Below are 27,688 nucleotides of genomic sequence, written 5' to 3'. Positions count from 1 at the left end.
AACTTGCAGGCTCGAGGGCCTAATTCTGCTCCTGTGTCTTATGTCTATGGTCATAATCCAGGAAAGGGAGGTACTGGTTAATGAAATAACTGGAATGCAAGGTGAGTTCTGTATTTTCGTTCAGATAGAAAGCTCCAAGGTGATCACGTGGGCATTGAGGTCTCATGAGAGGTGTGGGCATGCTCAAATCTTGAGTGGCGCCAAGGGGAGATGGTGCTGGAGAACAGCGAGAGGCTGAAACCAGAGGATAAGCTGCTAATAACTGTTGCAGGTGAGTTTGACATCTCCAATCAGAAAACATTCTGGTTAATAGAGAATTTGGGCTGGTAGAGAGCCAGATATGCTTCAGAGGGGAAGTGAAAGAAAGTATGAGAGAAGTAAAGAGAGAGTATAAGAAGAGACTGGCAACTACGGCGCCCGTTCGGGGTACACTTAGGGAGAATTCAGAATGTCCAACTCACCCAACAAGCATATCTTTCGGGTCTTTTGGGAGGAAACTGGAGCACCCGGAGGAAACCCATGCAGACACGGAGAATGTGCAGACTCTGGGACCCTGACGCTGTGACAACCACTGTGCTAAAGATTAAATACTATCTATCCTATACTTTAACACCCAAAATTAACATGAGTTAAACATAATTAAAAAAAAAATATATATTTTTATTCTCCTTTTTCACATTTTCTCTCCAAATTTACACCCACCAACAATAAACAATAATCAGTCCGCATAACAATAGCGACGATCCCATCCTCCCACCAACCCCCAAACATTGGCCCGCATGTTTACATAAACAAATGACAAAAAGGAATCCGGGATTACCCATAGTCACCCTTAATACGCACAGCCCCCCCCTAATACGCACAGCCCCCCCCCCCCCCCCACTAATGTTCGATGTTATTCAGTTCTTGAAAGTGCATAATGAATAATGCCCATGACTTGTAGAACTCCTCCGTCCCTGCCCCTCAGTTCAAACTTAACCTTCTCAAGAGTCAAGAATTCCAACAGGTTCCCCTGTCACGCCAGGGCACAGGGTGGAGAGGCTGCCCTCCATCCCATCAGGATCCGCCTTCGGGCTATCAACGAGGCGAAGGTTACGATATCTGCCTCTGCACCCGTTACCAACCCAGGCTGGTCCGACACCCCCGAATATGGCCTCCCGGGGACCCGGGTCCAGTTTCACATGCAACACCTTGGAAATTACCCTAAAATTCTCCTTCCAGTAATCCTCTAGCTTTGGACAGGACCAAAACATATGAACATGGTTAGCGGGGCCCACCCCCCCGCAACGTTCACACACATCTTCTACTCCTTCAAAGAATCGGCTCATCCTCGCGAGGTGTGCTCTGTATACCACCTTCAGCTGTATCAGCCCCAACCTCGCGCACGAGGTGGAGGCATTCACTCCAGAGCACCTCACACCAGACCCTATCCTCTATGACCTCTCCCAACTCTTCCTCCCACTTTGCTTTGATCCCTTCCAGTGGTGCCTTATCCTCTTCCAAAATAGCTCCGTACACCGCTGACACTACCCCCGTTCTCCAGTCCCCTTGTTGTCAGCACCTCGTCCAGCAATGTGGAGGCCAGTTCCTCTGGGAAGCTCTGTATCTCCTTTCTGGCAAAATCTCGAATCTGCATGTATCTAAACATTTCCCCTGCTCCAGCCCATACTTCGCTTCTAGCTCCTTCAATCCTGCAAACCGACCCTAAGAAACAAATCTTTTAGCGTCTTAATCCCCTTCTCTTCCCATTTTCCGGAATTTCCATCCCACCTCCTTGGCTCAAATCTGTGTTCCCCCGAATCGGCATTTCACTTGACCCTGCCCCCAACCCGAAGTGTTGGCGGAACTGCCTCCAGATTTTCAATGAAGTTAATATTACCGGACTCCCTGAGTATTTCCCCGGAGCTATCGGGAGCGGCGCTGTTGCTTTCAGTCCCGATTCCCTGCACAAACTCTCCTCCATTCTGACCTACTAGGAATCAACCCCTCTGACCCAGCTCTGCACCTTCTCCACATTCGTCGCCCAGTAGTAGTACATCAGGTTCGGAAGACCCAAACCCCCTGCCTGACTTCCCCTCTGTAGCAGCACCTTTCTCACTCTGGCCACCTTCCCTCCCCAATATGAATGAGGTATTCCTTCCCTCATCCCCCTGAAAAAAGCCTTTGGCAGGAAAATCGGCAGGCATTGGAAAAATAAACAGAAATCGTGGCAACACATTCATTTTAACCGCCTGTACCCGACCCGCCAGTGACAGAGGAAGGCCATCCCACCTTGCCAGATCGGCTTTCACTCTCCCACCAAACTAGAGATGTTGTACCTGTGAAGCCTCCCCACTCCCGGGCAACCTGCACCCCAGATACCTAAAGTGAGTCCCTGCTCTATGGAATGGCAGCCCACCCCCTAACCCTGCCCCCTCCCCTGGCCGAGACACCACAAAATACTCACTTGTCTAGGTTCAGCTTGTACCCCGAAAAAGACCCAAATACTCGCAGTAGCTCCAATATTCCCCCTATCGACACACTCGGTTCCGACACATATAACAGCAAGTCGTCGGCATATAAGGACACCCTATGCTCTATCCCCCCTCCCCCGCACTATTCCTTTCCATGCTCCCGAACTTCTTAATTCAATGGCCAACGGTTCAATCGCAAGTGCAAACAGCAGGGGAGACATAGGACATCCCTGCTCGTCCCACGGTGGAGAGAAAAGTATCTCGAGCTGATGTTGTTTGTGCGACACTCGCCTTCGGCTCCTTATACAGTAGCTTTACCCAGTTCACAAATCTTGGTCCAATCCCAAACCGCTCCAGAACTGCCATCAAGTACCCCATTCTACCCGATCAAAATGCCTTCTCGGCGTCCAATGCCACAATCACCTCTGTTTCCTTCCCTTCCGCTGGTGCCATAACGACGTTCAAAACCCTCCTAATGTTCGAAGAAAGCTGCCTCCCTCTCACGAACCCCGTCTGATCTTCACCTATCACCTTCGGGAGGCACTCCTCCAGCCTACCCGCCAGCACCTTCGCCAATATCTTTGCGTCCACATTCAGAAGTGATGTGGGCCTATACGACACACACTTCCGTCGGATCCTTATCTTTTTTTAGCAACAGTGAAATCGATGCCTGCCCCAAGGCGAGTTAAACATGAATTAACAGACGAGTTGTGTTTGAATATAAACTATACATTGCAAATTAAATGGTAGGTGCAACTAAGGCAGATCTGATTAATTGGTTCAGCAATCCACTCATATTTCAGTGATCAGGCTACTGGTAGAGTCATGCGAGGGGAGGTTGCGCACTAGGTAGCTCCGAATGGATCTCCGTTTTTAATCGGCCTTTTGAAAAATAAATTTAGAGTACCCAATTCATTTTTTTCCAATTAAGGGGGCAATTTAGCGTGCCAATCCACCTAGCCTGCATATCTTTGGGTTGTGGGGGCGAAACCCACGTCAACACGGGGAGAATGTGCAAACTCCACACGGACAGTGACCCAGAGCCGTGATCGAACCTGGCACCTTGGCGTCGTGAGGCAGCAGGGCTAACCCACTGTGCCACCATGCTGCCCTTTATCGGCCTTTTTGCCGATTTTCCGGAGTATTGTGCAGGAAAGTATTCTGGGTTGATAATAAATACAATGTTCCTGCACCAAACACATGCCAAAAGGAAAAGGAAGCAAAACATCCACAGAGGGTAATTATTTAGCGGACTTGAAGGATTCGTACAGTTCGCCAGCAGAGAAAGTAGCGGCGACAGTGTTAATGACGAAAACCATCCTGATAACAGCGGATATGCTCTCGGATATGCTAGCAAAATAGCTTGAAAAACACTTCGACAAGCAGTGGGAGTTGGTGTCCTGCATGTCTACGGAAATCGATTGAGGAGGTGTCGGGCCCTGACCGGATTAAACGTGAGAAGACCGCCAAGGCAATAAAGAAACATGGCGAGGTGCTAGAGTGTGTAAGAGAAGGCGTTGACAAGGCAAGGTGAGCACCTTGTGTTGTTGAAGTTGAGGTGGTGCTGGTTGGGTTAGGGTTAGGATGAGAATAAGAGATTCAAAGCTAAAGTCGATGATCAGAAATCAGACAAGGAGGCAGAACCTCAGACGTCATAAGAACATAAGAACTTGGAGCAGGAGTCGGCCATCTGCCCCTCGATCCTGCTCCGCCATTCAATAAGATCATGGCTGATCTTTTTGTGGACTCAGCTCCACTTACTAGCCGCTCACCCTAATCTTTTATTCCTTTACTGTTCAAAAATCTACCTATCTTGCTTTAAACACATTCAACGCGGTCGTCTCAACTGCTTCACTGGGCCGGGAATTCCAGAATTACAACCCTTTGGGTGAAGAAGTTCTTCCTCAACTCAGTCCTAAATCTGCTCCCCCTTATTTTGCGGTTATGCCCTTAGTTCTAGTTTCACCCGCCAGTGGAAACAATCTCCCCCCACCCCCAATCAATCTTCTAAATTCCAATGAGTATAGTCCCAGTTTACTCAGTCTCTCCTTGTAGGCCAATCCTCTCCGCTCCGGAATCAACCTAGTGAATCTCCTCTGCACCCACTCCAGTGCCATACTTTCTCAAGTAAGGAGCCCAAAACTGTGAAACTAGACAGTACTCCACGTGTGGCCTTACCACCACCCTATACAGCTGCAACATAACCTCCCTGATTTTAAACTCCATCCCTCTAGCAATGAAGGACAAAATTCCATTTGCCTTAATTACCTGCTGCACCTGTAAACCAACTTTTTGCAATTCATGCACAAGGACATACAGGTCTTTCTGCACAGCAGCATGCTGCAATTTCTTTGCCATTTAAATAATTATCCATTTTGCTGTTATCCCTACCAAAATGGATGTCATCTGTGAACTTTGACACCTCATGCCTGGTCCCCAACTCCAAATCATCTATGTAAATTGTAAACAATTGCGGTCCCAAAACTGATCCCTGAGGCACACCGCTAGCCATTGTTCAACAACCAGAAAAACACCCATTTAGCCCCACTCTTTGCTTTCTGTTAGTTATCCAATCCTCTACCCATGCTAATACATTAACCATAACGCTGTGCACCCTTATTTTATGCAACAACTTTTTGTGTAGCACCTTGTCGAATGCCTCCTGGGAATCTGTATCTACACCACATCCACCGGTTCCCATTTGTCTACCGCACTCGTAATGTACTTAGAATTCCAATAAATTAGTCAAACATGACCTGCCTTTCATGAACCCATACGGCATCTGCTGAATGGGACAATTTCTATCCAGATATCTCGCTATTTCTTCCTTTTAAAAAAATATATATTTTATTCAAGATTTCTTGGCCAAACATAACAGTACATGGTTTTTCTTTTAAACAACAATAAAGCACTATAAATAACAGTGGCCAGTTTTAAACAAGTAAATAAATAATATATAAACAGAAACAAAAACAAAACTAAATGGCAACTGCCTTGTCAAAAATAGTTACTCTCCAAAAATACAATCCAACAGTTCCATATACATTACCTATAACAAATGTCTATACATATACAATGACATCCCTAAGAGCCCGCCCGGATCTCTCTTCTCCCCCCCCCCCCCCCCCCCCCCCCCCCCCCCCCCGGTTGCTGCTGTTGTCTTTCTTTCTTTTCATTCCCTCTATCGTTCTGTGAGGTAGTTGACGAACGGTTGCCACCGCCTGGTGAACCCTTGAGCCGAACCCCTTAATACGAACTTGATCCATTCTAACTTTATAAACCCTGCCATGTCGTTTATCTAGGTCTCCACGCCCGGGGGTTTGGCTTCCTTCCACATAAGCAATATCCTGTGCCGGGCTACTAGGGACGCAAAGGCCAAAACATCAGCCTCTCTCGCCTCCTGCACTCCCGGCTCTTCTGCAACCCCGAATATAGCCAACCCCCAGCTTGGCTCGACCCGGACCCCCACCACCTTCGAAAGCACCTTCGCCACCCCCACCCAGAACCCCTGTAATGCTGGACATGACCAGAACATGTGGGTGTGATTCGCTGGGCTTCTCGAGCATCTCCCACACCTATCCTCTACCCCCAAAAATTTACTGAGCCGTGCTCCAGTCATATGCGCCCTGTGTAGAACCTTGAATTGTATCAGGCTTAGCTTGGCACACGAGGACGACGAGTTTACACTACGTAGGGCATCAGCCCACAGCCCCTCCTCAATCTCCTCCCCCAGCTCTTCTTCCCATTTCCCTTTCAGCTCATCTACCATGATCTCCCCCTCGTCCCTCATTTCCCTGTATATGTCCAACACCCTACCATCCCCCACCCATGTCTCTGAAATCACTCTATCCTGCACCTCCTGCGTCGGGAGCTGCGGGGATTCCCTCACCTGTTGCCTCGCAAAAGCCCTCAGTTGCATATACCGAAATGCATTCCCTTGGGGCAACCCATATTTTTCCGTCAGCGCTCCCAGACTCTCAAACGTCCCATCTACGAACAGATCTCTCAATTGTACTACCCCAGCTCTTTGCCATGCTCCAAATCCCCCATCCATTCTTCCCGGAACAAACCTATGTTTATTTCTTATCGGGGACCGCACCGAGGCTCCCGTCCTTCCCCCATGCCGTCTCCACTGCCCCCAAATTTTCAATGTTGCCACCACCACCGGGAATTTCTTCGGTGAAAACGGCAACGGTGCCTTCACCATTGCTTGTAAACTGGTCCCCTTGCAGGACGCCCTCTCCAATCTCTTCCATGCCGCTCCCTCCCCTTCTCCCATCCACTTACACACCATTGAAATATTGGCGGCCCAGTAATAATCAATTAGGCTCGGTAGTGCCAACCCCCCCCCCCGCCCCCCCCCATCCCTACTACGCTGCAAGAACCCCCTCCTCACTCTCGGGGTCTTCCCGGCCCACACAAAACTCATAATGCTTTTCTCAATTCTCTTAAAAAAAGCCTTCGTGATCATCACTGGGAGGCACTGAAACACAAAGAGGAATCTCGGGAGAACCACCATTTTAACCGCCTGCACCCTACCCGCCAGTGACAGGGACACCATGTCCCATCTCTTGAAGTCCTCCTCCATCTGTTCCACCAATCGTGTTAAATTAAGCCGGTGCAAGGTTCCCCAATTCTTGGCTATCTGAATCCCCAAGTATCGGAAGTCTCTTGTTACCTTCCTCAGCGGTAAATCCTCTATTTCCCTGCTCTGCTCCCCCGGATGCACCACAAACAACTCACTTTTCCCCATGTTCAATTTATACCCCGAAAAATCCACAAACTCCCCAAGTATCCGCATTATCTCTGGCATCCCCTCCACCGGGTCCGCCACATACAACAACAAATCATCCGCATACAGAGATACCCGGTGTTCTTCTCCTCCCCTAAACACTCCCCTCCACTTCCTGGAACCCCCTCAGTGCCATGGCCAGGGGCTCAATCGCCAGTGCAAACAATAACGGAGACAGGGGACATCCCTGCCTCGTCCCTCTGTAAAGCCGGAAATAATCAGACCCCCGTCCATTCGTAACCACACTCGCCATCGGTGCCCTATACAGCAGCTGTACCCATCCGATATATCCATCTCCGAAGCCAAATCTCCTCAGCACCTCCCACAGATAATCCCACTCCACTCTATCAAATGGTTTCTCGGCATCCATCGGCACCACTATCTCCGCTTCCCCCTCTGGCGGGGGCATCATCATTACCCCTAGCAATCTCCGTATGTTCGTGTTCAGCTGTCTCCCCTTCACAAACCCAGTCTGGTCCTCATGTACCACCCCCGGGACACAGTCCTCTATCCTCGTCGCCATTACCTTGGCCAGAATCTTAGCATCCACATTTAAAAGAGAAATGGGCCTATAGGACCCGCATTGCAGCGGGTCTTTTTCCTTCTTTCGGAGGAGCGATATCTTTGCCTCTGACATAGCCGGGGGCAACTGCCCCCTTTCCCTAGCCTCATGAAAGGTTCTCGTCAGAAGCGGTGCCAGCAAGTCCACATACTTCCTATAAAATTCCACCGGGAATCCGTCTGGTCCCGGGGCCTTCCCCGCCTGCATGCTCCCAATCCCTTTCACTACCTCCTCCATCTCAATCTGTGCTCCCAGTCCCGCCCTCTCCTGCTCCTCCACCTTAGGGAATTCCAGCTGATCCAGAAAGCACATCATTCTCTCCTTCCCTTCCGGGGGCTGAGCTTTATATAATCTTTCGTAGAATACCTTGAACACCCCATTTACACTCTCCGCTCCCCGCTCCATCTCTCCCTCCTCGCCTCTCACCCCCCCCATCTCCCTCGCTGCTTCCCTCTTCCCCAGTTGGTGGGCCAACAACGGGCTCGCCTTCTCCCCATATTCATACTGTACACCTTGTGCCTTCCTCCATTGTGCCTCTGCATTACCCGTAGTCAACAAGTCAAATTCTACATGTAGCCTTTGCCTTTCCCTGTACAGTCCCTCCTCCGGTGCCTCCGCATATTGTCTGTCCACCCTCAAAAGTTCTTTCAGCAACCGCTCCCTTTCCCTACCCTCCTGCTTTCCTTTATGTGCCCTAATAGATATCAGCTCCCCTCTAACCACTGCCTTCAACGCCTCCCAGACCACTCCCACCTGAACCTCCCCATTGTCGTTAAGCTCCAAGTACCTTTCAATACACCCCTCACCCTTAAACATATCCTCTCATCTGCCAATAGTCCCATGTCCATTCTCCAGGGCGGGTACTGTTCTTTTTCCTCCCCTATCTCCAGGTCCACCCAATGTGGAGCGTGGTCCGAGATAGCTATTGCCGTGTACTCCGTCCCTGTCACCTTCGGGATCAGCGCCCTTCCCAATACAAAAAAGTCTATCCGTGAATATACTTTATGGACATAGGAGAAAAACGAGAACTCCTTACTCCTAGGCCTGCTAAATCTCCAGGGGTCTACTCCTCCCATCTGCTCCATAAAGTCCTTGAGCACCCTAGCTGCAGCCGGCCTCCTCCCGGTCCTGGACCTCGATCTGTCCAGCCCTGGGTCCAGCACCGTATTAAAGTCTCCCCCCATTACCAACTTTCCCGCCTCTAGGTCCGGGATACGTCCCAACATTCGCCTCATAAAATTGGCATCATCCCAGTTTGGGGCATATACGTTCACTAGAACCACCGCCTCCCCTTGCAATCTGCCACTCACCATCACGTATCTACTCCCGCTACCCGCCACTATGGTCTTTGCCTCAAACAGTACCTGTTTCCCCACTAGTATAGCCACCCCCCTGTTTTTTGCGTCTAGCCCCGAATGAAACACCTGCCCCACCCATCCTTTGCGTAGTCTGACCTGGTCTATCAGTTTCAAATGCGTCTCCTGCAACATAACCACATCTGCCTTTAATTTCTTTAGGTGTGCGAGTACCCGTGCCCTTTTAATCGGCCCGTTCAGCCCTCTCACATTCCACGTGATCAGCCGGGTTGGGGGGCTCTTTACCCCCCCCTTGTCGACTAGCCATCCCCTTTTTTAATCCAGCTCCTCACCCGGTTCCCACGTAGCCGTATCTCCCCCCGACGGCGCCGTCCTGCCTCGACTACCCCACCCCGTACCAGCTCCCCCTTCTCCCCAGCAGCAGCAACCCAGTTAATCCCCCCCCCCCCCCGCTAGATCCTCTTCTAGCGTAATTGCACCCCCCATGTTGCTCCCAGAAGTCAGCAAACTCTGGCTGACCTCGGCTTCCCCCCGTGACCTCGGCCCCCACTGTACGAGGCCCCCTCCTTCCTGCTTCCCTGTTCCCGCCATGATTACCATAGTGCGGGAACAAAGCCCGCGTTTCCCACTTGGCCCCACCACTAATGGCCGGCGCCCACAATTCCTCATCCTTCCCCCCCCCCCCACCCCTTCCCCACGACATGGGGAAGAGAGAAAAGTTACAGGGTCGCAAGATTAACAATTTGAGAAATCATCCCTTCCCCCTTTTTCCCCCCCCTTCACCCCACGTAATCACACCACCACTTTGTCCCCAACGTTCTTTTTCTGGCCCGCCTATTCCAGCTGCTCCTCCACAATAAATGTCCACGCCTCTTCTGCCGTCTCAAAGTAGTGGTGCTTCCCTTGGTGTGTGACCCACAGTCTTGCCGGTTGCAGCATTCCAAATTTGACCGACCTTTTGTGAAGCACCGCCTTGGCCCGATTGAAACTCGCCCTCCTTCTCGCCACCCCCGCACTCCAATCTTGATATACGCGGATCACCGCGTTCTCCCACCTACTGTTCCGAGTTTTCTTCACCCATCTGAGGACCATCTCTCTGTCATTATATCGGAGAAATCTCACACTATAGCTCGAGATATTTCTCCAGCCCTCGGTCTTCGCGTCATAACTCGATAAGCTCCCTCCACCTCCAATGGGCCCGTCGGGGCCTCCGATCCCATTAACGAGTGAAGCATCGTGCTCACATATGCCCCGACGTCCGCCCCCTCCGCACCTTCGGGAAGACCAAGAATCCTTAAATTCTTCCTCCTCCCATTATTCTCCAACACCTCCAGCCTTTCCACACACCTTTTGTGTTGTGCCTCGTGTATCTCTGTCTTCACCACCAGGCCATGTATTTCGTCTTCATTATCAGCGGCCTTTGCCTTCACGACCCGAAGCTCCTGCTCCTGGGTCTTTTGTTCCTCCTTTAGTCCTTCAATCGCCTGTAATATTGGGGCCAGCAGCTCCTTCTTCATCTCCTTTTTAAGTTCTTCTACACAGCGCCGCAGGAACTCTTGTTGGTCAGGGCCCCATACTAGACGGCCACCTTCCGACGCCATCTTGCTTTGTGCTTGCTTTCCTTGCCGCTGCTCTAGAGGATCCTCCGCAATCCGGCCACCTTCCTCTCCTTTTTCCATCTGTGTCCAGGGGGAATTCCCTTCTGGTTTGCCGCACAGTGTTTTTAGCCGTTAAAATTGCCGTTGGGGCTCCTATTAAGAGCCCAAAAGTCCGTTCCACCGGGAGCTGCCGAAACGTGCGACTTAGCTGGTCATCGCCGCACCCGGAAGTCCCCGCTATTTCTTCCTTGATGATAGATTCAAGCATTTTCCCCATCACAAAAGTTAAGCTAACTGGCCTATAGTTACCTGCCTTTTGTCTACCTTTTATAAAAAAAAAAATTTAGAAGACCCAATTCTTTTTTTTGCCAATTAAGGGGCAATTTAGCATGGCCAATCTACCTACCCTGCGCATCTTTGGGTTGTGGGGGTGAGACCCATGCAGATAGGGGGAGAATGTGCAAACTCCACATGGACAGTGACCCAGGGGCGGTTCGAGCCCAGGTCCTCGGTGTCATGAGGCAGCAGTGCTAACCACAGTGACATCACATTTGCTGTTCTCCCATCTGCCGGAACCACCCCAGCGTCCAGCGAATTTTGATAAATTACCACAAGCGCTTTTGCTATTTCTCCCTTTGTGGGGTTGCCAGAGGGAGTGGCGGGCCTAAATCCCAGGGAATACCTATCATGGGCTTTTGGGAAGATGATGGGCGAGGATGGTCTCGCGTCCCCTCCGGAGCTGCACAGCGCTCATCGGATACTTTGGCTGAAGCCATCCCGAGCGATCATTATTCGCTTCCACAGCTTTCGGGAGGAGAGGGCCCTGAAGTGGGCCAAAGAACACCATGACTCGAGGTGGGAAGAAAATCTCGTGAGGATTTACCAGGACATGCGGGTTGAACTGGAGTGGAAGTGGGCAGCCAGGTTAAGGCTGTGCTGAAAGGAGTTCAGTTCAGGGTGGTGTACCCAGCAAGGTTGCAGATCACATATGAGTCGAAGGATGACTCCTTTGAGGAACCGGATAAGCGGACATCTTCATTAAAAAGCATGGACTTGGGGCAAGTTGAATAAAATCTTGGATGTATGTGGTTTGGGAAGGGTGTTGGGGTATCGTGTATATAGAAGTTCGTATTTGTTGATAACATTTGTTCTTCTGTTTAGGAGGGCTTAGTTTCTGGGTTAGGATAAGTGGAGAGGAGGTTTGGATCTTGGGATTGATTTCAGTTTGTGTATTTGGGCAGAGTGTTTGGGGGGTGGGGCGAGGAGTTAGTTTGCTGACAGTGATGGGATGGGGGGGGGGGGGGGGGTTGGTAGTCATCTTGTGACAGCCTCTGGCCTGTACTTTGTGAATATTTGTCGAGTAGCTCCTGATGGTGGAAATGGCTGATTCCAGGATGGGTGGTGGTGGGAGACGTAAATTTGGCTGCTCACCTCGAATGTAAGGGGGTTGGGTGGCCCAGTGAATGAGGTCGAGAGTTTTTGCTCACCTTTGAAATCTAAATGCTGATGTGGTGTTTTTGCAGGAGACTCATTTACAGGTAAGAGATTGGACCAGGCCGAGGAGGGGGTGGGTGGGACATGTGTTTCGCTTGGAGCTTTAATGACAGGTCCCGAGGTGTGGCAATTTTGGTTAATAAGCGAGTCGCTTGTTGGTCACCAGGATTGTGGCGGATCCTAATAGTAGGTACGTGGTAGTCAGTGGGTTTCTGGCGGGTACATTGGTGATTATGATATATCGTTATGCATCCAACTGAGGTGATTTGGCTTTGATTAAGAATCTATTGGCTTCCATTCCGATCCAGATACGCATTATCTGGGAGGCGACTTTAATTGTGCACTGGGTCCTAAAGTGGACCGGCCTTTTTTCGGGGGGGAGGGGGGATGGGAGGGGGGCGGGGGGGAGATTTCTACACCCAAGCGATAAGGAGTTATTGTTCTTTTCCCATGTGCATAAGGTCTATTCCAGGATGAAGTTTTACTAGGTAGGTCTCTGCTCCCAATGGTTAAAAGGATGGAATATTTTGCAATAGTAATCTCTGCCCATTCTCCACATTTTGTGGACCTGATGCTGGAGTTGGATCCCATTCATCACTTGCAGTGGATGTTAGATTTGGCATTATTATCGGAGAAGGGTTTTGTGAGTTCATGTCTGTGATCAGTGAGGAATATATTTGGTTTAACAGGAACGATTCGGTCTCTCCCTCCACGTTGGGAGGAAGGCCCTTAAGCCTGTTGTGAGGGGGCGATGATTTCCTATAAGGCGCATTTAGATAGGATGGTGAGGCGGAACAGCAGCAACTGGTGGGTGCGATCTAGAAGATGGATTGCCGCTATTCTGAGGACCCTGCACTGGAGTTGCTGGCAACTAGGAAGCAGATGCAAATGCAGTTTGATCAGGTGTTCATGGGGAAGGCGGTGGGCCAACTGCTGCGCTTGAAGGTGGTGGTTTTTGAGTGCAGGGAGAAGGCAGGCTGTTTTTTGGCTCACCAGCTGAGGCAGCAGGAGGCTTCCCGGGAGATCATACAGATTAGGGACTTGGGCGGCAGCTTGGTCCCTGCTCCGAGGGAGGTCAATGTGGCGTTCAAAGTTTTTTTTACAAGGATCTGTATCGGTTAGAGTCCCCAGGGAATGGGGTGGACATGTCAGAGTTCATAGATGGGTTGCCATGCCCGGCGGTGGAGAGAGAGAAGGCAGGAGTTAGGTTGATGCAAACAGGTAAGGCCACTGGCTGGATGGGTTCCTGTTGAATTTTATAAGACGTTCGCGGGCGATTTGGTGCCATTGATAGTTGATATGGTTAATGATTATTTAGCTCCGGTTTCATTGCCCGACACACTTTTGCAGGTCTTTATCTCCCTCATCTTAGAAACAAAATAAGGACCCCATGGAATGTGGATCATTAGGCCCATCTCTTTTTTGAACGGGAATGCCAAGCTACTGGTCAAAGTGCTGGCGCTGCGATTGAAGGCCTGTGTGCAAGAAGTAATTGCAGAAGACGAGACAGGCTTTGTTAAGGGGTGGCAGTGGTCCTCCAATGTACGGTGTGTGCTAAATGTGGTCCTCTTCCCCCTCTTCAGCCCCTGAACCGAAGGTAATTATATCAATGGATGCTGAGAAAGCGTTCAACAGTGTGGAGTGGGTGTACGTTTTTGAGGTGCTTGGGAGATTTGGTTTTGGGCAGAAGTTTATCTCATGGGTTTGGCTATTGTACAAACCCCCTACGGCCTGTGTGTGCACTAATGCCATGAGTTTGGGATATTTCCTATTGAATAGGGATACAAGGCAGGGGTGCCCTTTGTCGCCACTCTAGTTTGTGCTTGTGACAAAACCTTTGGCCGTAACGCTGAGGTGATGGAAGGGGATAAGGAGGTTGGGGAGGCAGCATAGGGTATCTGTAAATGCTGGTGATCTGCTCTTGTATGTTACAGATCCAGTCTCCTCTATGGACAAAATACTGAAGCTACTGAGGAGCTTTGGCTCCTTTTCGGGTATAAATTGAACCTGGGCAAGAGTGAATATTTTCCGGGAAATCCTCAAGGGAGAGGAGCCAATCTGTGGATATTACCTTTTCGTCTTGCCAGAGGTAGCTTCTGGTTTTGGGTATCCGACTGGCCCATGATTGGTTAAACTGTAGGTTAAACAATACAGGTTTGTTGAGTAGGGTGAGGTAGGGCGAAGTGAGATAACCTTCCGCTGACCTTGGCGGGCAGAGTCCAGACTGCTAAGATGAACATTCTCCCAAGGTTTATATTTCTGTTTCAACGTCTTCCTGTTGTCTTTCCTAAGTCTTGCCTTTCCAAGGTTAACAAGTCAATCACCTCTTATTTGGATGGGTAAGTCACCGAGAATTCATGGGGTATTCCTTCAGAGAACGGGTAGTCGGGGGTGGGGGTCTGATGTTACCCATTTTGCTGGCTTATTACTGTGTGACCAATATTGAAAAGGTGCTGGGGTGGTTGGGGAAGTCATTCTTCGGGGAGTCATACTGTAGTGAGTCGGATCTCGACAACGATGAGTCAGAGTACAGGAGGGAGGTAAAGAATTGAGTGGCGCGGTGCAATGACAACAATTTCTCCCTTGACATCAGCAAAACTAAGGAGCTGGTTATTGACTTCAGGAAGCGTAATATTGTACACAACTCTGTTTGCATCAATGGTGCTGAGGTGGAGATGGTTGACAGCTTCAAATTCCTGGGTGTGCACATCACCAACAATCTGTCCTGGTCCACCCAAATCAATGCTATGACCTAGAAAGCAGAACAGCGCCTATACTTCTTCAGGAAACGAAGGAAATTCGGAATGTCCACATTGACTCTTACCAACTTTTACAGATGCACCATAGAAAGCATCCTATCTGGCTGCATCACAGCCTGGTATGGCAACTGCTCGGCCCAAGACCGCAAGAAACTTCAGAGAGTCGTGAACACAACCCAGTCCATCACACAAACCTGCCTCCTATCCATTGACTCCATCTACACCTCCCACTACCTGGGGAAAGGGGGCAGCATAATCAAAAGACCCCACCCACACTGCTTACTCACTCTTCCAACCTCTTCCATCGGGCAGGAGATACAAAAGTCTGAGAATACGCACTAACAGATTCAAAAACAGCTTCTTCCCCTCTGTTACCAGACTCCTGAATGACCCTCTTATGGACTGAACTGACCTCTTCACACATCCTGATCTACTGTTGCAACACTTCACTCCGTATGCTTCACCTGATGCCTATGCCTGTGTATTTACATGCGTATTTATGTATATCCTATGTTTTTTCAAGTGTAGAACTATCTGTCTGGATTGTACGCAGAGCAATAGTTTCTTTCTACCTATGTACATGTAACAATAAATCAAAGAAATCAAATCAAATCTATGTAGGGGCAGATGCGGGTCAGTTTGTGTAGGGGTTTGAGTTTAGGACTTTGGTAGCGGCTTCGTTCCCGTTCTTCCCAGCGAGGTATTCCTCAAACCCGGTTGAGATATCTACTTTAAGGACATGGATGCAGTTTTGGCAGCATTAAAAGCTGAGTGCCATTTTGTTGTTGGCCCCTATCTGCGGCAACCATTTATTTGTGGGTTCGAGTCTGGATGCGACGTTTAAGTCATAGGAAGGAAGGGGCCTTGTGGTACATAGATACATAGAAGATTGGAGCAGGAGAAGGCCCTTTGGCCTTTTGAGCCTGCTCTGCCATTCATCACGATCGTGGTTGATCATCCAACGCGAAAACCTTATCCTGCTTTCTCTCCATAACCTTTGATCCTATTCTCCCCAAGTGCTATATCTAGCCGCCTCTTGAATATATTCATTGTTTTAGCATCAACTACTTCCTGTGGTAATGAATTCCACAGACTCACCACTCTTGGGTGAAAAATGTCTCCTTATATCTGTCCGAAATGGTTTACCCTGATTCCTCAGACTGTGACCCCTGGTTCTGGACACACCAATCATTGGTAGCATCTTCCCTGTCTAGTCCTGTTAGAATTTTATATGTCTCTAAGAGATCCCCCCTCATTCTCATGAACTCCAGCGAGAACAATCCCAACCTAGTCAATCTCTCCTCATATGACAGTCACGCCATCCCTGGAATCAGTCTGGTAAACCTTTGCTGCACTCCCTCGAGAGCAAGACCATCCTTCCTCAGAGAAGGAGACCAAAACTGCACACAATACCCCAGGTGTGGCCTCACCAAGGCCCTGTGTAGTTGCAGCAACACATCTCTGCTTCTATAATAATAATGATAATCGCTTATTGTCACAAGTAGGCTTCATAAGAACAAGGAGCATGAATAGGCCATCTGGCCCCTCGAACCTGCTCCGCCAGTCAATGAGATCATGGCTGATCTTTTGTGGACTCAGCTCCCCTTTCCGGCCCGAACACCATAACCCTTAATCCCTTTATTCTTCAAAAAACTATCTATCTTTACCTTAAAAACATTTAATGAAGGAGCCTCAACTGCTTCACTGGGCAAGGAATTCCATAGATTCACAACCCTTTGGGTGAAGAAGTTCCTCCTAAGCTCAGTCCTAAATCTACTTCCCCTTATTTTTAGCCTATGCCCCCTAGTTCTGCTTTCACCCGCCAGTGGAAACGACCTGCCCGCATCTATCCTATCTATTCACTTCATAATTTTCTATGTTTCTATAAGATCCCCCCCCCCCCATCCTTCTAAATTCCAACGAGTACAGTCCCAGTCTACTCAACCTCTCCTCGTAATCCAACCCCTTCAGCTCTGGGATTAATCTCGTGAGTCTCCTCTGCACACCCTCCAGCGCCAGTATGTCCTTTCTCAAGTAAGGAGACCAAAACTGAACACAATACTCCAGGTGTGGCCTCATAACACCTTATACAATTGCAGCATAACCTCCCTAGTCTTAAACTCCATCCCACTAGCAATGAAGGTCAAAACTCCATTTGCCTTCTTAATCACCTGTTGCACCTGTAAACCAACTTTTTGCGACTCATGCACTAGCACACCCAGGTCTCTCTGCACGGCAGCATGTTTTAATATTTTATCATTTAAATAATAATCCCTTTTGCTGTTATTCCTACCAAAATGGATAACCTCACATTTGTCAGCATTGTATTCCATGTGCCAGACCCTAGTCCATTCACTTAACCTATCCAAATCCCTCTGCAGACTTCCGGTATCCTCTGCACTTTTTGCTTTACCACTCACCTTAGTGTCGTCTGCAAACTTGGACACATTGCACTTGGTCCCCAACTCCAAATCATCTATGTAAATTGTGAACAATTGTGGGCCCAACATTGATGCCTGAGGGACACCACTAGCTACCGATTGCTGACCAGAGAAACACCCATTAATCCCCACTCTTTGCTTTTTATTAATTAACCAATCCTCTATCCATGCTCCTACTTTCCCCTTAATGCCATGCATCTTTATCTTATGCAGCAACCTTTTGTGTGGCCCTTTGTCAAAAGCTTTCTGGAAATCCAGATATACCACATCCATTGGCTCCCCAAATTATCTACCGCACTGGTAATGTCCTCAAAAAATTCCACTAAATTAGTTAGGCTTGACCTGCCCTTTATGAACCCATGCTGCGTCTGCCCAATGGGACAATTTCCATCGCTATTTCCTCCTTGATAGATTCCAGCATCTTCATTACTACCGAAGTTAAGCTAACTGGCCTATAATTACCCGCTTTCTGCCTACCTCCTTTTTTAAACAGTGGTGTCACGTTTGCTAATTTCCAATCGGCCGGGACCACCCCAGAGTCTAGTGAATTTTGGTAAATTATAACTAGTGTATTTGCAATTTTCCTAGCCATCTCCTTTCGTACTCTGGGATGCATTCCATCAGGGCCAGGAGACTTGTCTACCTTTAGCCCTATTAGCTTGCCCATCACTACATCCTTAGTGATCACAATCATCTCAAGGTCCTCACCTGTCATAGCCTCATTTCCATCAGTCACTGGCATGTTATTTGTGTCTTCCATTGTGAAGACCGACCCAAAAACCTGTTCAGTTCCTCAGCCATTTCCTCATCTCCCATTATTAAATCTCCCTTCTCATCCTCTAAAGGACCAATATTTACCTTAGCTACTCTTTTTTGTTTTATATATTTGTAGAAACTTTTACGATCTGTTTTTATATTCTGAGCAAGCTTACTTTCATAATCTATCTTCCTCTTCTTTATAGCTTTTTTAGTAGCTTTCTGTTGCCCCCTAAAGATTTCCCAGTCCTTTAGTCTCCCACTAATCTTTGCCACTTTGTATGCTTTTTCCTTCAATTTGTTACTCTCCCCTATTTCCTTAGATATCCACGGTCGATTTTCCCTCTTTCTACCGTCCTTCCTTTTTGTTGGTATAAACCTTTGCTGAGCACTGAAAAATCACTTGGCATGTTCTCCACTGTTCCTCAACTGTTTCACCATAAAGTCTTTGCTCCCAGTCTACCTTAGCTAGCTCTTCTCTCTTCCAATTGTAATCTCCTTTGTTTAAGCACAAAACACTAGTGTTTGATTTTACCTTCTCACAATCCATCTGTATTTTAAATTCCACCATATTGTGATCGCTCCTTCCGAGAGGATCCCTAACTATGAGATCCTGAATCAATCCTGTCTCATTACACAGGACCAGATCTAGGACCGCTTGTTCCCTCGTAGGTTCCATTACATGCTGTTCTAGGAAACTGTCGTGGATACATTCTATAAATTCCTCCTCAAGGCTGCCTTCACCGACTTGGTTGAACCAATCAACATGTAGATTAAAATCCCCCATGATAACTGCTGTACCATTTTTACATGCGTCCGTTATTTCTTTGTTTATTGCCTGCTCCACCACAATGTTACTATTTGGTGGCCGAGAGACTACTCCTATCAGTGATTTTTTTCGCCTTACTATTCCTGATTTCCACCCAAATGGATTCAACCTTATCCTCCATAGCACTGATGTCATCCCTTACTATTGCCCGGATGTCATCCTTAAATAATAGAGCTACACCACCTCCCTTACCATCCACTCTGTCCTTCCGTATAGTTTTATACTCTTGAATATTTAACTCCCGGTCGTGACCATCCTTTAACCATGTTTCAGTAATGGCCACTAAATCATAGTCATTCACGATGATTTGCGCCATCAATTCATTTACCTTATTCTGAATACTGCGAGCATTCAGGTAAGGTACACTTATGTTGGCTTTTATACCTCTGTTTTGAATCTTAGATCAAAGATCAGCCATGGTCTCATTGAATGGCGGAGCAGGCTCGAGGGGCCAGATGGCCTACTCCTGCTCCTAGTTCTTATGTTCTTAACACCTTGATCAGTAACCTCTCCTAAGTTATTTTTCCTCTTAACTTTCTCCTAATTTTCCTTGTCAATTGAACCCATATCTTCCTGTAACAACCTGCCACGTCGCTTACCATTAATGTTTTTGCTTCCCGTTTTATTCCTTTTAATATTACTGGGCCTATTCACTGAGCTCCCCTCAGTCACTGTACCTTGTACTGTCGCCCTTTTTGATTTTTGACTATGGCTTTTCTGCCTTACACTTTCCCCCTTATTGCCTTTTGTTTCTGTCCCTGTTTTACTACCTTCCGACTTCCTGCATCGGTTCCCATCCCCCTACCACATGAGTTTTAACACTCCCCAACCGCTCTAGCAAATAGCCCCCCATGGACATCAATTCCAGTCCTACCCAGGTGTAACTCGTCCAGTTTGTACAGGTCCCACCCCCCCAGAACAGGTCCGAATGCCCTAGTAATCTGAAACCCTCCCCCTGATACCATCCCTTCAGCCACGTATTCATCCTATATATCCTGTCATTTCTACTCTGACTAGCACGTGGTACCGGTAGTAATCCTGAGATCACTACCTTCGGGGTCCGATTTCTTAACTTCCTTCCTAGCTCCCTGTATTCTGCTTTTAGGACTGCATCCCTTTTTTTACCTATGTCATTTGTACCGATCTGTACAATGACTACTAGCTGTTCACCCTCTCCCTCCAGAATGTCCTGTACCCGCTCCGAGACATTCTTGACTCGAGCACCAGGGAGACAACATACCATCCTGGAGTCTCGTTTGCAGCCACAGAAATGCCTGTCTATTCCCCTTACAATTGAATCCCCTATAACTATTGCAGTGTCACACTTATCACCCCTCCCCTCTGCAGCAGAACCAACTGTGGTGCCACGAGTTTGGCTGTTGCTGTTTTCCCCTGAGAGGCCACAGGAGATTCCTGCACTACCTGCTTCGCTCTCTTGCTCTGTCTGGTGGTCATCCATTCCCTTCCTGACTGCGGAGTCTGAGCCTGCGGTGTGACCACCTCTCTATATGTGCTATCCACGATGCTCTCCGACTCGCGGATGCTCCACAGTGTCTCCAGCCGCCGCTCCAGCTCTGAAACTCGAGCTTCCAGGAGCTGTAACCGGAGACACTTCCTGCACACATGCTGACCCTGGGGACTGGAACTGTCCCCAGCCTGCCACATGGAGCAAGAGGAGCAGACCACACCTTGGAGCTGTCCTGCCATGATTTATTCCTTTAAATTAAACTTTTGAAATTAAACGTTCGAAAGATGTTTTTGTGTCGGATTACATCCAATCTCCTGTATACTATTTAATTAGCTTTATCCCTGAGTATTTATGTTGCTTGATCTGACAACAAATTAAATAATTGTTTAATTGAAATTAAAAAGTTATTTAATTAAAATTATAAAAGTTATTTAAATCAACTTAAAAATAGTAATTTAAATCAACCCAAAATGGTTATTTAAGTGAGATTAAAAAATAGTAATTCAAATCAACTTAAATATAGTAATTTAAGTCAAATTTAAAAACTAGTAATTCAAATCAACTTAAAAAGAGTAATTTAAATCAAATTTAAAAACTAGTAACTCCACAAGTATTCAAATTTAGCCCAGTCTGCTTTTCAGCCAATCAGGTCACAGTCTCCGGTGACGTCACTTTGCCGGGTTTTTTTCAATTTGAAATAAACAAACAGACAAGCAACTGTCCTACCTGCAGCAGTGTTCCGCGCAGGTCCGCTCCTCTCTGCTTCCGGCTCTCCTCTCATTGTCTAAACTGGAAACTCCCGGCTCTCCTCTCGCTGTTTTAAACACTGAAACTCCTGACTCACCTCTCACTGTTTTAAACCGAGTTACTGCCAGCAGCAGTAAAGTCAGTGAGAGGAGAGCCGGGAGTTTCAGTGTTCAAAACAGCGAGAGGAGAGCCGGGAGTTTGTGTTTAAAACAGCGAGAGGAGAGCCGGGAATTTCAGTGTTTAAAACAGCGAGAGGCGAGCCGGGAGTTTCACAGTTTAAAACAGCGAGAGGCGAGCCGGGAGTTTGTGTTTAAAACAGCGAGAGGAGAGCCGGGAATTTCAGTGTTTAAAACAGCGAGAGGCGAGCCGGGAGTTTCACAGTTTAAAACAGCGAGAGGCGAGCCGGGGGTTTCAGTGTTACTGTGAAAAGCCCCTAGTCGCCACATTCCGGTGCCTGTTCGGGGAGGCCGGTACAGGAATTGAACCCACGCTGCTGGCAGTGTTCTGCATTACAAGACAGCTGTTTAGCCTACTGTGCTAAACCAACCCCACAAAACATCTCGCAATGAAGGCCAATATACCATTATCCTTCTTTACCGCCTGCTGCACCTGCATGCTTACCTTTGGCGACTGGTGCACAAGGACACCCAGGTCCCACTGCACACTCCCCTCTCCCAATTTACAACCGTTCAGGTAGTAATCTGCCTTCCTGTTTTTGCTTCCAAAGTGAATAACCTTACACTTATCCAAATTATACTGCATATGTTATTGATTTGTCCAACCTGTCCAGATCATGCTGTAGGATCCCTGCATCCTCGTCACAGTTCAGTATTAGTGGATATCTGTTCATGGAGGGACGGTTTGCTAGTTGGGAGGAGCTTTCGGTCAAATTTCAATTGTCCCGGGCACACTTGTTCTGCCACTTTCAATTAGTGATTTTGTCTGGACGATCTGCCCTGCGTTTCCCTTGGCGCCGCAACCGCCACTGCTGGGGAAAATCCTATTGCTGGCGGGGTCTGTGGGGGGGTGATCATTTCAAATATTTATGTGCGGATTATGTTAATGGAAGCTGTCTAGCTGGACTAGGTGAGGGAGAATTAGGAGGGCAAGCTGGGACCTATTTTAGATGAGAACATGTTGGGTGAGACCCTTCGTAGGGTGAACTCCACTTCCTCCTGCGCGCAGCTCATACTGATTCAGCTTAAGGTGGTACATCGGACTCCCCTAAGTAATTCTAGGATGAGTGGGTTCTTTTGTAGGAGTGGAGGACAAGTGTGGGCGGTGCTCTTGTGCGTCTGCTAACCACACCCATTTGTTCTGGTCGTGTCCAAGGATGGTAAGCTTTTGGGTCGTCTTCTTTAGCACCATGTCAGCGATTCTTAACACTGACCTGGAGCCTTGTCCGTTGGTGGTCATTCTCAGAGTTTCTGATTCGCTGGGGCTGTAGACTGCGGTGAAGGTGGATGTTCTTGCCTTTGACCCATTGATAGCCCAGAAGCGAGTTCTGCTGGGATGGAGATCTTCCTCTCCTCCCAGAGGAATGTTGGTGACCTCATGGAATTTTTATAAAAGGAAAAGGTCAAGTATGCTGTGAGGGGGTCAGTGGAAGGGTTCGACTGGAGGTGGCAGCCATTCATTTCCTACTTTAAAGAGTTAATCACCATCAGCTGTTAAGGTGGGGATGTTGGGGGGTGGAGGTTAGTTATTATTTTGGGTGGGTTATTTTGGTCTTTCTTTGGATGGGTGGGATTTATCAGTTCAGTTGGGTGCTTTTTTTCTTTCCTTTTGCACGATATTGTACTATTTGATATTTGTTTTTCCAGCTGTTAATGTCACGTTTGATAGAAATGAAACATTTTCAATAAAAATGTATATATTTTTTAAATTCCGGTGGTCACACTCAGTCACAAAAGCCTTCAAACTCTGTCTCCTCAGGAGGAATTTCAGCTCCTCTTCTCGGAGATCCTCTGTCAACAGCCAACCCAAGCTCCACGGGCATGGTCTTCACAAGTGGCAGATGCCTGCAGAACCTGCTCAGCTCTGTCTGAATGGCGTAGATTCACCAATGTTATTTTCAAGTAATGGAAAGAACTGCCCAACTTATTCCCTTTTCATATACTCAGCTGCTGTCCCTAGCTTCTTCCTCCTCTTGAGCCTTCAGCTTGTCTGATCTGCTGCATTTGACTCAACAACTACTTCTGCCCAGCTTGGAGTGAACTGTGTTCTGCAGCTTTCAAGAAGTTGTAGTTTTGATTTCCCAACCTCCGCTTGCTCCTGATCTCCTTAGAGACGGGGAAGTTCAGTTTAATTTCTGTGTTTATCTTTTTCTCCTTTCCTTTCAGTTTCATTTGCAGTTCAACTTCTGTTTTGCAGTTGTGTATATCTCAAATGGAAAAATCAGTCTTAAAAATATAGATTCCCTCACAATAGTCCTGTGCTTGGCTGGCTATTCATAGGCAAATGAGATGTGTTTTAAATGCAGATGAGCAGTTGTTCTGCAAAAATCTCAAACAATGTCCAATTTTTCCTAATGCCTGGTTATTCTTTGCGAGGAGGCTTTTTAAGAATTAGCACAGATATCAAATGAAACTAGGCAGCAGAAGTGTATGAAGGAAAGATGGGTTTCATACTATTGATGGGACGGAGTGATTCCAACTTCCTTTATGAATCCCCCTCAATTGAGCAGTGAGTAAATTTAAACAAAATAGTTTTGGAGTACCCAATTATTTAGCGTGGCCAATCCACCTACCCTGGGCATCTTTGGGTTGTGGGGGTGAAACCCACGCAGACACGGGGAGAACGTGCAAACTCCACACGGAAAGTGACCCAGGGCCGGGATTTGAACCCAGGTCCTCAGCGCCGTAGGCAGCAATGCTAACCACTGTACCACTGTGCTTCCCCACAGTGAGTAAATTTAAGGAGGAGTTAAACATTTTAAATTGGTAATGGGTCAAAGGGTTATGGAGAACGGGCAGGACGGTGGAGTTAAGTTCAGGGTGAAATCAGCCATGATCGAACGGCGGAGCTGACTCGATGGGCCAAATGGCCTAATTCTGCTACTATATCTTGTGAACTTATGAGCAGGTGTATTAGTTTAACTGTAACGATGAGTGATTACACAAAATTAATTTTGTTAGATTGTGTTCTTTGATTTTTCTATTGTCAATAAGGCCATTCCATTTCATGTTAACTTGGTTTGCTTTTTGCAGAGATTAAAGGAGCATATGTGCTCTACGTAGGCCTGGATCACAAGTTTCATTGTTACACTCCTGGGTTCTTTGCAAACTACCAGGTACTGGGCTGTACCTGAATAAAAATCCAGGAAAAAACCTATTTAAAGGAATGATCAACAGCATTGGGCCCCAGAAGATAGCAGTGTCGGACCCAAATTTGTAGCATTGGAAAATTTGATTATACAATGGAACAAATAGGGTGGCACGTTGGCACAATGGTTGGCACACTCTTGCCTCACAGCTCCAGGGACCCAGATCCAATTCCGGTCTCTGGTAACTGTGTGGAATTTGCACTTTCTCCCGTGTCTGCATGGGTTTCCTCCGGGTGCTCCGGTTTCCTCCCACATTCCAAAGATGTGCAGGTTAGGTGGATTGGCCATGCTAAATTACCCCTTGGTGTCCAAAAGGCGGGGTTACGAGGATAGGGTGGAGGTGTGGGCTTAAGGAGGCTGCTCTTTTTAAGGGCTGATGGAGACTCGATGGGCTGAATGGCCTCCTTCTGCACTGTAAATATTGTGGCACGGTGGCACATTAAGCACTGCTGCCTCACAGCATTAGGGATCCATGTTCAATTCCGGCCTTGGGTGGCTGTCTGTGTGGAGTTTGCATGTGTGTCTGCATGGGTTTCCCCCAGTCCAAAGATGTGCAGACCAGGTGGATTAGCCATGATCAATGTGCTGGGCTATGCAGATAGACCAGGGGGAGTAGGCCTAGGTTGAGTGCTCTTTTGGAGGGTCGGTGCAGACTTGATGGGTCAAATGGCCTCCTGGACTATAGTTATTTTATGGATTCTAAAGATTGAATTCTTGTGAAAATGAATAAAGACACATTTCTGAAATGTGAGGAATAGAATAATGAGAAAGATTTGCATTTATAGAGTGCCTTTCACACCCACTGAATGCCTCAAATCACTTTATAGCCAATTCGTACTACTTTTGAAGTGTGGCCACTGACCCAATGTCGGAAACTTGGCGACCAATCTGCACACAGCAAGGTCTCTCACAAGCAACAATTTGACAGTCAACAATCTCAAGCAACAATGACCAGATAATTTGTTCTTTGTGATGTTGATGAGTGATAAATATTGAACAGTACACTGGAGAGAACTCCTCTTTGAAAGAACACCATGAGATCATGTGCATTCATTTGAGAGAACCAATGGAACCTTGGTTTAACCTCTCGTCTGAAAGGCGACACTGTTGACAGTGCAGTATTCCTTCAGTACTGCGCTGAAGTTTCGACCGAAGATCTTAGTGTTCAAGATTCAGGAGTGTGACTTGAACACAGCCTTCAGAGGTGATAGTGCTGCCAACTGAACCAAAGCTGACAAATTGTCTTTACATCACATTTTGACCCAACTGCACTGAATAGTTTAAATTAATTTGTAAGTTAAAATTATCCATAGTCTGCCTCCACACCTTGTTTTAAGAGCGAACATTTCCAATTCTTGTGTTATATATATGGACTGTGTTCAGGTTATGGTGATTTGATTGTAATGGACTGGTTCATAATTATAACATAATCCTTTGATAACCTTTTTTAAAAAAATATATTTTATTGAAGTTTTTCATTCACAATTTTTCCCCCTTACACATCAAACAAAAAGAAAAGTTAACAGTACAAGTAACATGATAACTACAATCTAATAATGAGTAACTAACTAACATGGTAAACTAACCAAATAACATGAAACTTCCCCCCCCTCCCCCACGGGTTGCTGCTGCTGGTCATCTATCTTCCCTCTAACGTTCCGCTAGGTAGTCGAGGAACGGTTGCCACCGTCTGGTGAACCCTTGAGCCGATCCTCTCAGCGCAAACTTAATCTGCTCCAGTTTTATGAACCCCGCCATATCGTTTATCCAGGCCTCCAGTCCGGGGGGTTTCGCTTCCTTCCACATGAGTAAAATCCTACGCCGGGCTACTAGGGACGCAAAGGCAACGACATCGGCCTCTTTCGCCTCCTGCACTCCCGGCTCATCCGCAACTCCAAATAAAGCTAACCCCCAGCCTGGTTTGACCTGGACCTTCACCACCTTCGAGATCACTCCCGTCACTCCCCTCCAATACCCCTCCAGTGCCGGGCACAACCAAAACATATGCGTGTGGTTTGCCGGGCTTCCGCCGCACCTCCCACACTTGTCCTCCACCCCGAAGAACCTGCTCAACCTTGCTCCCGTTATGTGTGCTCTATGCAGCACCTTAAATTGAATCAGGCTAAGCCTGGCACACGAGGAAGAGGAATTTACCCTGCTTAGGGCATCAGCCCACAAACCTTCCTCTATCTCCTCCCCGAGCTCTTCTTCCCATTTTCCTTTCAGTTCGCCCACTAGCTCCTCCCCCTCTTCTCTCATCTCTCGGTATATCTCTGACACCTTGCCCTCCCCGACCCACACCCCCGACAGCATTCTATCCTGGATCCCCTGTGTCGGGAGCAATGGAAATTCCCTCACCTGTTGCCTTGTGAACGCCCTCACCTGCATATACCTAAAGAAATTTCCCCGGGGCAGCTTATACTTTTCCTCCAGCGCTCCCAAGCTCGCAAACGTCCCTTCTATAAATAAATCTCCCACCCTCCTAATTCCCAACTGGTGCCAGTTCTGGAATCCTCCATCCATCCTCCCTGGGGCAAACCTATGGTTGTTCCTAATTGGGGACCCCACCAAGGCTCCCAGCACACCTCTCTGTCGCCTCCATTGCCCCCAGATATTTAATGTTGCCGCGACCACTGGGTTCGCGGTAAATGTTTTTGGTGAGAACGGTAGTGGCGCCGTCAACAGCGCTTCTAGACTCGTCCCTTTACAGGACTTCCTCTCTAATCTTTTCCACGCCGCTCCCTCTCCCTCTATCATCCATTTACGGATCATCGCCACATTGGCGGCCCAGTAGTAATCGCCCAAATTCGGCAGCGCCAGTCCCCCTCTGTCTCTACTACGTTGTAGGAACCCCCTCCTTACCCTCGGAACTTTCCCTGCCCACACGAAGCTCGTGATGCTCCTGTCTATTTTTTTAAAGAAGGCCTTAGTGATCAGTATAGGGAGACATTGGAACACAAATAGGAACCTCGGGAGGACCATCTTCTTAATTGCCTGCACTCTGCCCGCCAGTGACAGTGGCTGCATGTCCCACCTCTTGAAGTCCTCTTCCATTTGTTCCACCAGTCGTGTCAGATTAAGTCTGTGCAAGGTTTCCCAGCTCCTGGCTATCTGAATTCCCAGGTATTGAAAGTTTCTTTCCACTCTC

The 27,688-nt window shown here is 47.8% G+C and overlaps 1 protein-coding gene across 5 annotated transcripts in view; it reads left to right on the top strand.

The window, feature by feature from the left end:
• ipo11 (importin 11) overlaps positions 1–27,688 on the top strand; it is an 878,696-nt gene that overhangs the window by 43,094 nt on the left and 807,914 nt on the right. Inside the window, exon 1 of one of the 5 annotated variants that reach the window (XM_072496960.1) lies at positions 23,179–23,293. The exons of the other annotated variants lie outside the window; for them this stretch is intronic. The gene's annotated coding sequence lies outside the window, so the exon portion shown is untranslated. Of the gene's footprint in view, positions 1–23,178; positions 23,294–27,688 lie in introns of those variants that run through there. 5 annotated transcript variants of the gene reach the window in all.

The sequence above is a fragment of the Scyliorhinus torazame genome, chromosome 3, assembly GCF_047496885.1.
Source record: "Scyliorhinus torazame isolate Kashiwa2021f chromosome 3, sScyTor2.1, whole genome shotgun sequence".
In the NCBI taxonomy this organism is placed as follows: Eukaryota; Metazoa; Chordata; class Chondrichthyes; order Carcharhiniformes; family Scyliorhinidae; genus Scyliorhinus; species Scyliorhinus torazame.
Note: the sequence above shows the minus strand (reverse complement) of the source record. Positions and strands in the feature narration are given on the sequence as shown.